The following is a 10157-nucleotide window of genomic DNA, read 5'->3' as shown; positions in this document are numbered from 1 at the left end:
TGCTGAGGTCTGCACATCTAAGAGCACAAGGCTCCCCATGACCCATAAATATACCTCTGCTGCTGCTATCTGTGCTTCTGTTACAACAAAGATCTTGATCCTTGGGATTACAGAGAAAAGCACTCGTCACCCCTGTGACACAGTGAAGAGGTTAATTCAAAGCCGATAAAGCCCAGCTTCAATCCTATAAGCAGCCGTTGCCTTGGGAGAGGCCACAACCCATGGAGACGCTAATTTGAGGCTCTCTGGAGGAAGAAGCTCATGTAATATGAGCAAGGTAGAGAGGAATTTGTCTGAAGTATATCCAATAACAACAATTAAAAAAGAAAAAAAAGGAAGGATACAAGAAAAATAGAAACCTGGGTACAGAGAAGGAAACAACAAAAATACCTGAAACAGAGGTCCACAATTTGACCCAATCCAAAATTTACTAAAATAATTAAATAACAAAACATAAAGGGCCACTGATTGACTTTTGTGTCTCAACAGCTTTGCTTTTAGTTTTTATTTTTATTTTTTTAATATGGAAGGCTTCATGAATTTGCGTGTCATCTGTGTGCAGGGGTCATGCTAATCTTCTCTGTATCATCCCAATTTTAATGATACAGTGCTTGCTGAAGCAAGCACTCAACAACTATGGATCTGAATTAGCTTTAATAGCTGCAAAATGTATCCACTGGCAAATCTTCATGGTTTTAATCTTTACGGTCTGGGCTCAAATTACAGACATACCTGGACATTCCACATATTACGCAAGGTTTTCCCTGTACTCTTAAAAGACTTATAAAATATAAAAGTACAAATAGATGTGCCCCAGCTTTACCATCAAGACTACTGTCTTGCCTAAATTCTGCATGACCACAGAATCCATTACACTGAAATATCTCAGAAGGGGCATTACTGTTACCCAGTGAGTAGCAAGTTAAAATTAAATTGGTCTTTGGAATTTTCAAGTTGTCTGGATAAAATAGGACCCCATAGATATTCCCCCAGTCAACATGTCATGGCCCAATGTAAATTAAAACAGAGATTTCAAGGATTAAAACCCACCATTCAAGACCTATTTCTTTTTTTTTTTTTAAAGCTAATTATCCTCATTGCTTCTTCACTCAGTCCAGTTTAGCCTGTTCTGAAACACAGAAAGAACAACGTGGCTCCTCATGTAGATTACTGCAACCTTAATGCCGTGGATCCCATTGAAACCTCGGTGCAAAGTATTGAAATTACCTGCTCTATCGAATCAGCAACTGGTAATCTCTCTAAAAATGTCGTATTGGATGTGGCTAATATGTCCTGTTCAGTGTTCTTTCAACAATCTGTCAGCTGAAGTTTTCTTTCAACTCTGAAGAGATACCGTACATCTCACCTGTCTGCCCATGGGGCTTTGAACAAGCCCTTGAACACAGTCTTTGCCACACAAGTCTTTGCAACAAGGCCTTTGAACACAGTCTTTGCAAGCAAGGACTTAACTTCCCTCAACTTAGTCCAGGAGCACAAGCATGACATCGCACTCATTGCATCCTCTTTCAGGGACATTCATTTGGCACACTCATTCAGGACATACAACCACTCGCAGAGAAACTCACAAAGCACAGGGATACATTGTAGGCCTTATGAACTTTGTTCAGCCTCCAAACATTACTGGTAAATAAAGGATTGCTCATACTTGCCATGACTGAGGAACAGCTGTTGATCTTTTAGCACGCACAACGTAAAAAATGTCCAACAACTTTTCAGCCATTTTGGCTTCTGAAGACAACATGTCCCTCACTTCCAAATTTTACTTAAGTCCCTGTATGCTTTGCTTGCAAATAAGCCCCTCCTTGATTGGGGACTCTATAACAAAAACCTCTGGAATCTGTCACAATCGCATTAGAACAGTCATGCCCGCTAGTGCCTCTTCCCTAGCAAGAGGCTCCTTCAACTGAGGAGGCTTTAGCAACCTACTCTCTGGAGCACCCATGGTAGCCATAAGGTGACCGTAGGTTGACCATGCTTCTGATGCAAGAAAATCCCAGTGCCAGTAGTGTGGAATCGCTGGCAACAAGCTGCTTTTCTCAAAACAGAGCCTCTCACGGGCCCAGAGGCTGTAACCGTCTGTACCCAGCTGCCTGTTATGATTTGGTCATCAAAGTGGCACCCTTATGGCTCAGAATGGCCACCAAGGCCTCTTATGAAGCATGGAGACAAACTTGGGTCCTCTTGGGCCCTTTGATATTAACCTGCATTCAAGATAACTGCTTCTTTCCTTGCTCTTGTCCGGTTGAGTGGTGGGACCATCAAAGGCATTCTTTATTTCAGTTAGTGGTTTTGACTTCAAGCATTCCCTTTTGATTATTTTTTCGAATTGTCTTATATTTGTGGTTTTTTCCCATCTTTAAATGGTGTCTATTTTCCCCCTTAGAGCCTTTAAGACATTTTCCTAGTAGTTTAAATCTGCTGCTTGATGATTCCATCTCCTATGACACATCCAAGTCTGTTTCTAAACTTGTCTCTTTATACACTGATTTTTCTTGCCATACGGCATATTGTGTTGGGTAATCAGAATTGAGTTAAATAGATCTTCAATGAGAGGATTTAAAGTAATACATCTAGAATTTGGGCTGTGTTTAATGTTTGCTGTAGATATACGTGGCAAAGACTTCAAATTCTCCTACTTTCCTCCTTTGTATTTCCCCACTTGATTTTGAGGTCCTTATTTATCTGTTCTCCAAGACAGTCCCCTCTTAAACTTCTTCAGAAAGATTGCTATTGGTATGGTGGTAAGGTGTCAAGGAGGAGAAGTATTCTATAACTTCATGATCATAGTGTCTCTGCGTCTCAGAGACAGGCCTGTGTCTCTGGACTGTGACCGTCACAAGTGTTTCTACAATGATGAAGGGTTTGTTTTGTTTGTTTTGTTTTGTTTTGTTTTGTTTTTTAACTTTTTTAGTAGTATAGAATGGCTAGAAGAAGCTGAAGTGGCAGGCAGGCCTTTCCCGAGTTGGGATAAGGTTCTGGTAAAGTCTCTACCCACTCCCAGAATATTTCTTTGTTGCAAAGAATACTCTGGGGCTATTTTTACAATGATTACTCTTCCTTTGCCTTGCCAGATCCACAAGGAGACCTTTCTTGACTCTTCACCAGGAGAACTTGGTGTGGCTCCTGGAGCACGTGGGGGTCCCCCTAAGACCACAATCACCAGTAGTTTCCCATTCTCAGGCTTGTCTACACTCCACCTCCAGAGATTAGTCAAATTTACCAATTAAGTGATCCTCTCAGTTTGTGGTTTTAGTGGCTCTGCTGTCCATGAGTAGACCTCAGATATGAGTCTCTAGATTTTCCAGGTCAGATTTTGGTCAAATTTGACACAGTCTCAGTTCTCTGATGAGTCAATGCAAAATTATTGATTTGAGGTTGTCTAGATTTTCCATATTGTATGTGGCAGTGACTTCCACACTCTTTACAAGTCAGAACTGAAACTGGAAATTTGAAATAATTGTTTACTTTCTCCTCCTCACTTCTTGCTTTATTCCTGATACCTTTCAACCATTTCCTCATAGACTGTTCCTTCTAGAGGTCTTCTTTTCTCTTTAAGTCTCTGGTTCAGGGTGTTAGTCAACTATTTCCACAGACGTTTTCCTTCAGCATAGTGATGTGATTTAAATCAGGATAGATTAGAATAAATTAGAATCTATCTAGGATAGATTAGAATCTATCTCTCACAAGGGAGAGATGAAGAAAGGAAAATTTCTGTCATTGTACCAGATTTTTCAGAAAAACATATGGAATAAACGATTTTTAAAATTCATATATCTTAGTAATTTGGACTACTGTTTGATTCTTTTCTTGTTTTGGACTACCATTTGATTTTTGAGGCAGATTTCCCAGTTTCAAATTAGCTCTACTATTTCTTTTTTACTTATTATAGAATGTATTTACATTATATTTCCCTAAGATTTCATACTCATGTTATAAGGAGGTAATATAGATCAAATGTTTGATGCCTTACTTAGCACATAGTAATCCCTCAAGACATACTATATATTCCTTACAGTTCTTTTCTCTTTCTCTCTCTTTCTTTCTCTCTGATACATTAAGGCAATAAGACCAACATTAACCAGCCATATATCCTTCTACATTTTCTTTCTTGCTGACACAACATATGCAAGTATTTAAAGTCATACTTACGGGAGTTTAACTATTCTGTTGCCAATATTGACATTGCATTGATTCGTCAAAATGGTACGTCTGTCTCTTCCCTCTGCCTTAGCAAAGGAATGTCCATTATTTGTAGGCCCAGGGAAGAAGTGCGTGTGCCCAATACTTCAGGAAAATGGTGAGGTGTGCAAGTAAAATCTTATCTTCCCACATTTTATACAATGCTTTATAGAGTATAGAACACTGATAGCCACATTACCTTATTCAATTATTACATGGCTATGAATAATAAAAAATTAGTATACCTATTTTATAGATGTGATTGAGGACTTCAAGTGGTCAATCTACTCTTCAAAACTACAGAAAGTCCCAATATCTAAGGAATGTTTTACTAGATCTTATGGGAGGAAATCAAAGAGAAAGTTATTAAGTCTAAGCCTTTATTCAGAATTCTACAGCACAAAAACACTTTGAAAAAGAAAGGCTATAGATAGAGTTTTAGCAAGAATGGTCAATTGAAATGAATATACTATGGGGAATAGTTTATCAGAAATAGTTCTTGGGGGGCGTCTGAGTGGCTCAGTGGGTTAAGCCTCCAACTTCAGCTAAGGTCATGATCTGATTAGTTCATGGGTTCGAGCCCACCTTGGGCTCTGTGCTGACAGCTGGGAATCTGGAGCCTGCTTTATTTTCTGTAGGTGTATGTCTGTCTCTCTTTCTGCCCCTCCTTCACTTTTGTGCTCTCTCTCTCTCTCTCTCAAAAATAAACATTTTGAAAAAAAGAAATAGTTCTTGGAAGAGGGAGAGATTGTCTTGTAGTTTATTAACCGTGTCTTGGCAGCTTGTTTGGGCAAGAAGGATACCGAAGAATCATTAGGAACTAAATTTATATGAAGCTTACAGTAGAAACTTTTCACTGCTTAAGTGTTTCTCAGAGCCCCTCAACTTGGTCAACAGGGAGGTTGGGTCTTATTGTTAGCTCATATCTGTATTTTTCAGAACTCCAGATCTATAAAACTCATGTAGACTATAGTCTCAGACAATTAGTGATGGTGACATCAAGGCTGTTGCAACTTTTGTCTTTTTTGGTGAATGTCAGTAATTTCTTGAATAATGGCTGAATTGAAACCACGTAAGATTCTAAATAAACCAGCAGTATATGTCAGTTGCAAGTATTAAAGTGGGAATTATCAGAAGAACTGTGATGCTACCTTTAGCCAAGATCCTGTCCTTCTGAGATTAGAAGAGATTCCATCCCAAACTCCAGTCCAGAGAAGTGTATATATTTCTCATTACCTTCTTTTACCTCCTTGGGTGTATTAAAAATAAGATGATAGGGGAAGGGCTCCTGGGTGGCTCAGTCGGTTAAGCATCTGACTTTGACTCAGGTCATGATCTTATGGGCGCAGGAGTTGGAGCTCTGTCAGCACAAAGTCTGCTTCAGATCCTCTGTCCCCTCTGTCTCTGCCCCTCCCCGACTCAGTCTCTCTCTCTCTCTTTCTTTCTCTCTCTCTCTCTCACACACACAATAAATAAATAAACTTAAATAAGACGATAGGGGAAAGTTAAGAATCCTATTTTGCAATTAAAACCTTAAATTAAAAAAGCAAAAATATTGCCATGCAAAGGAAGCAAAAAAGCAAAAAGCAAAAAAAAAAAAAGAAAAAAATTAAAGTACTATTCCAAGGATATTAGGTTCATGAGTCTTGGTCAAAAAGTTTTAAATGGAAGCTAATCAGATCTCCCAGTCTCTCGTTCTTGACACTCCTGTTTCAGGAGCCTCTCAAGGGAGTTTTCAATTTGGATCTCTCTTTAAAGTGAAAATAAAGGAGGTGGCTATATAATGTCATTTAGCCTGGAGACATGAAACTTGGGGGAACTTAACTGGAGTTTTATTTCAGAATTTACCATGGCCATACCTTGTGAAGTCCCTTCTAACAAAGTTCAAGAGTAATCTTACATTGGTGTCATTTCCTTTAAACCAAGTGCAAGATCATGCACAGGTTCTTGTAGCTCTTCGGTTTGAAAGGTTACCTATAAATATTGATCACAAACTTTGGCACATTGCTTGAAAGCTTGCAGCATTTAGCCATATTGAGCTTTCACATGATGGAGTCGAGGATGGGGTGAGATCCTCACTTTTGTGAACTTCCAGTTTCTAGCTGATATTGGGATAATCTATAAGTTCTTGTTGAAGTGTATGCACTGAAATTATGCTGTCATCAGTTTAAAATATTGCCATCATTTTAAGATTTTACTTAATCTCCATGGTAATCACAAGAAAATATCTTTAGAATATACTCAAAAGGATATTAGAAGGATATCAAATCATGTGACTAAAATAATCAATAAAGCAAAAAACATTCAATAAATCAATAAAGAGAGAAAATGAAGGAGAAATAAAAGCTATAAACAAAATAATTAACAAAATGGCAATAGGAAGTCTTCTCTGATTAGTAATTACTTTGAATATAAATGGATTACACTTCCCAGTCAAAAGAGGTAGACAGGCTGAAAGGATTAAAAAAAGGATCCTGCTATATGCTATTGATAAAAGATTCACTTTAGATCTAAAAAATATACATGAGCTGAAAGTGAAAGAGTAGAAAAAGATATTCCACGTAAATGGTACCTAGATATGAAGGAAACATTGACGGAATTGAATGAGGAAATAGATAACAGCATAATAATAACAGATTTCAATTCCTCACAATAATGGCTAGAATAACCAGACACAAGATTGACAAGGAAATAGAGAATTTGAACAACACTGGGGAACAATTGAACCTAACACACAATATACAGAACACTCGACCCAACAACATTCTTTCAAGTGCATGTGAATGTTCTCCAGTATAGAGCGCATGTGAGGCCACAAAATTAGCATTAACAAATTGAAAATGATTGAAATTATTCAAAGTATCTTTTCTGAACACAGTGGAATGAAACTAGAAATCAATACCAGAAGGAAAACTGAAAAACCCAAAAAGAGTGGAAATTAAACTATTCACTCTTAAACAACTAATGGTTCAAAAAAAAATCACAAGAGAGATTAGAAAATAACTTGAGGGAATTGAAAACAAAAACACAATACTATGGTTTGCAGCAAATGTAGTGCTGAGAGAGTTTATAACTGTACCTACATTAAAAAAAATCTGAAATCAGTAGTTTAACTTTATATTCCAAGGAACCAGAAAAAGAAGAAAAAAAATACATCAAAACTAGCAGAAGGAAGGGAATAATAACAATTAGAGCAGAATGAAAAGTGAAATAAAACAGAATGAATATGTAAATAAATTGATGGGTGAATTTATGATGAAATGAATTAATAAGTGAAATGGGGAATATAAAAGCAATAAAAAATCAACAAAATGAAATTTTTTGAAAAGATCAATAAAACTGACAAATCCTTAGCTATATTAAAAAAATAGACTCAAATAACTGAAATCAAAAATGAAAGAGGCAACATTACAATTAATGTCACCGAAATACAAAATTACATATATATATATGTATATATATATATATATATATATATATACATATATATATATATATATATATATATATATATATATTTTACAAGGAATAGTTATATACCAAGCAATTGAGTAACCTACAAGAAATTAATAAATTCCCAGGAACACACATCCTTCTAAGACTGAATCATAAAGAAATAGAAAACCTAAACAGACCAATAACTAGTAAGGCGATTGAATCAGTAATCAAAAACCTCCCAACAACAAAAAAAAAGCCCAATAACAGACTGCTTCACTGGTGACTTTTCCCAAGCATTTGAAGAATAATTAGCATCAATCTTCTCTTTAAAACATGGAAGTGGAGGAAACACTCCCAAATTCATTCTATGAGGCCAGCATTGCTCTGGCATAGAAAACAGACAAAGACAACACAAGAAAAGAAAACCATAGACCAATATCCCTGATGAATATTGATGCAAAAATCCTCAACAAAATACTAGAAAATTGAATTCGACAGCACATTGAAAGTTTCATACACCCTGACCAAGTGGGATTTATTTGTGGAATTCAAGCATGTTTCAGTATATGAAAAATCAATTAATTTCATACATCTTATTGACAAAATGAGAGACAACAGAGATGAACCTTAAGGACATTATGCCACATGAAATAAGTGTGACAAAAAACAAATATTGTATGATTCCACTTGTATGAAGTATCTAAAGTAGTAAAATTTATATAAATATAAAGTAGAATAGCGCATGCATGCCATGGTCTAAGGAGAGGGGGAAATAAGAATTGTCTTTTAACGGGTATAGTGTTTCAGTTTTGCAAGATGGAAAAGTTCCGGAGATCTGATTCTTTGCACAATAATGTGAATATACTTAACACTATGGAACCGCATCTTTAAAAATGGAAAGATAGTAAATTTTTCTGTTGTGTGGGGGTTTTTTCTTAGACAATTTAAATTAAATAAAAGAAGACAGTCCTTGTGACCTAGGGCAGGTGAAGGACTTAGGTGTATTAGTTTTTGTCGGAATGTATAAAAAAGGGAGTCAGTTCAGTAAGGTTGGTAATCCAACATTAGTAGTGTTTTATGAGAACAAGGAGTCATCTAAGTTTTCTTTAGGCATTTGCTGGAAAAAGTCAACGATATTTTCCAGCCTTTGATATTTCATTTTACGTGATGTCATGGCCTACATAATACACTTGAGTCTGACAAATTAAAGTTTATCTAGACTGTTTTCCTTGTATGCCAACACTGTCGGCGAATAATAGAGATCTTTTCATTTCCAGTTATGACTGACATATTTGTGACATGAGAGAGTGCTACTGTAAACACTTAGGTATATTGTTGATTTGCCTAAGTGGATGAAAATGAATATTGTGAGTATGGGCAAAGAACATACTAAAAAATACCCAGCATAGATTTATCTCTGTAAAATAAGCAACTGTGTTGGAAATTGATGATAGGCTGGTACTAAGTTGAGGGAATACAGCAACAGATATACGGATACACAGTCTTATTAATGGTTCTTAGATCTTGGATAAATTGGAAGCCACATCCATTTATCTTTGAAATTTCAAGAACAAGAATATTACAAGGCTAAAAGAAATTATAATTAGTTCCTTTAGGAGGTATGTGGACACAAGGAGCCATAGTCCTTTGATGACTTCAGGTTTTAGTGGATATTGGACCAGTTTCAAAAAAGGTGTAGCCAGATTGATCAAAACTGTAAGGCACACCTTCCTTCATATGTCACACATCTGGACTGTTGTTTGTGTGGAGACTATTGGAGGGAGATTCAAGGACTAGGATGTCAATAGAGGAAGCATAAGGTACCAGGCAATCAATTTGTGCCATCATCAAATTATAGGCTGGACTTTTAGAAAGTAAATCTGGTCTATAATTAACAGTGGCAGCCTGATTATGAAGTAGATCTCTTCTTAACAAAGTCACTGGAGTTAATTCACTAAGCAGAAAAGAATGTTTGAACTATGGAGGGAGTCCAGGGAACAGGGAACTGACTGAAACGCACCCACAATCTGAGAAGAAGGAATCTTGGGATTCCTGCTACTGAAACATTTTTATTGCTTGACAGAAGAAATTATGGAAAAGTAAAAGGAATACGGTAGAGAATGTAACCGACACGAAACAGAAATGAAATGTTTTTGGTGGTTGCAAATTATATGTCAATTTCACTCTTTTGTATTAAAGGCAATGCAGATGAGTGGAGTTGCTTTCTTGGAGGTATATTATCTTGTCAGACTACCCTTTTCATTTTAGTTACTACTTTCCAAGCTAAAGCAAGAAAATGGTTCTACTAGTGTCCCTTTTCCTTATGATATTGACAGGTAGTTTTGCCTAGACTAGACATAGGGTGTCATTGTTATTGATCTCATTTACATTACTAATATGAAGATCTATTACTTTGGTTTACGATTTTTCTTTTAATGAAACACAGTACCTTCAAAGGACTCAGCCGCATCAGGCCTAACACCATCAACGAACAAGGGCAGCTACAATGTCATCTAATT

At 36.5% G+C, this 10157-nt stretch overlaps 1 non-coding gene across 1 annotated transcript; it reads right to left on the bottom strand.

Annotated features, from left to right (window-relative positions):
- Positions 1 to 517: 517 nt before the first annotated feature.
- LOC122211347 lies at positions 518 to 625 on the bottom strand. The gene has a single exon (XR_006198646.1). It is a non-coding gene; the product is annotated as a U6 spliceosomal RNA (small nuclear RNA).
- Between the last annotated feature and the right edge of the window lie 9532 nt (positions 626 to 10157).

The sequence above is a fragment of the Panthera leo genome, chromosome F2 (assembly GCF_018350215.1).
Source record: "Panthera leo isolate Ple1 chromosome F2, P.leo_Ple1_pat1.1, whole genome shotgun sequence".
Taxonomy (NCBI): domain Eukaryota; kingdom Metazoa; phylum Chordata; class Mammalia; order Carnivora; family Felidae; genus Panthera; species Panthera leo.
This window is presented reverse-complemented; position numbering and strand designations above follow the sequence as displayed.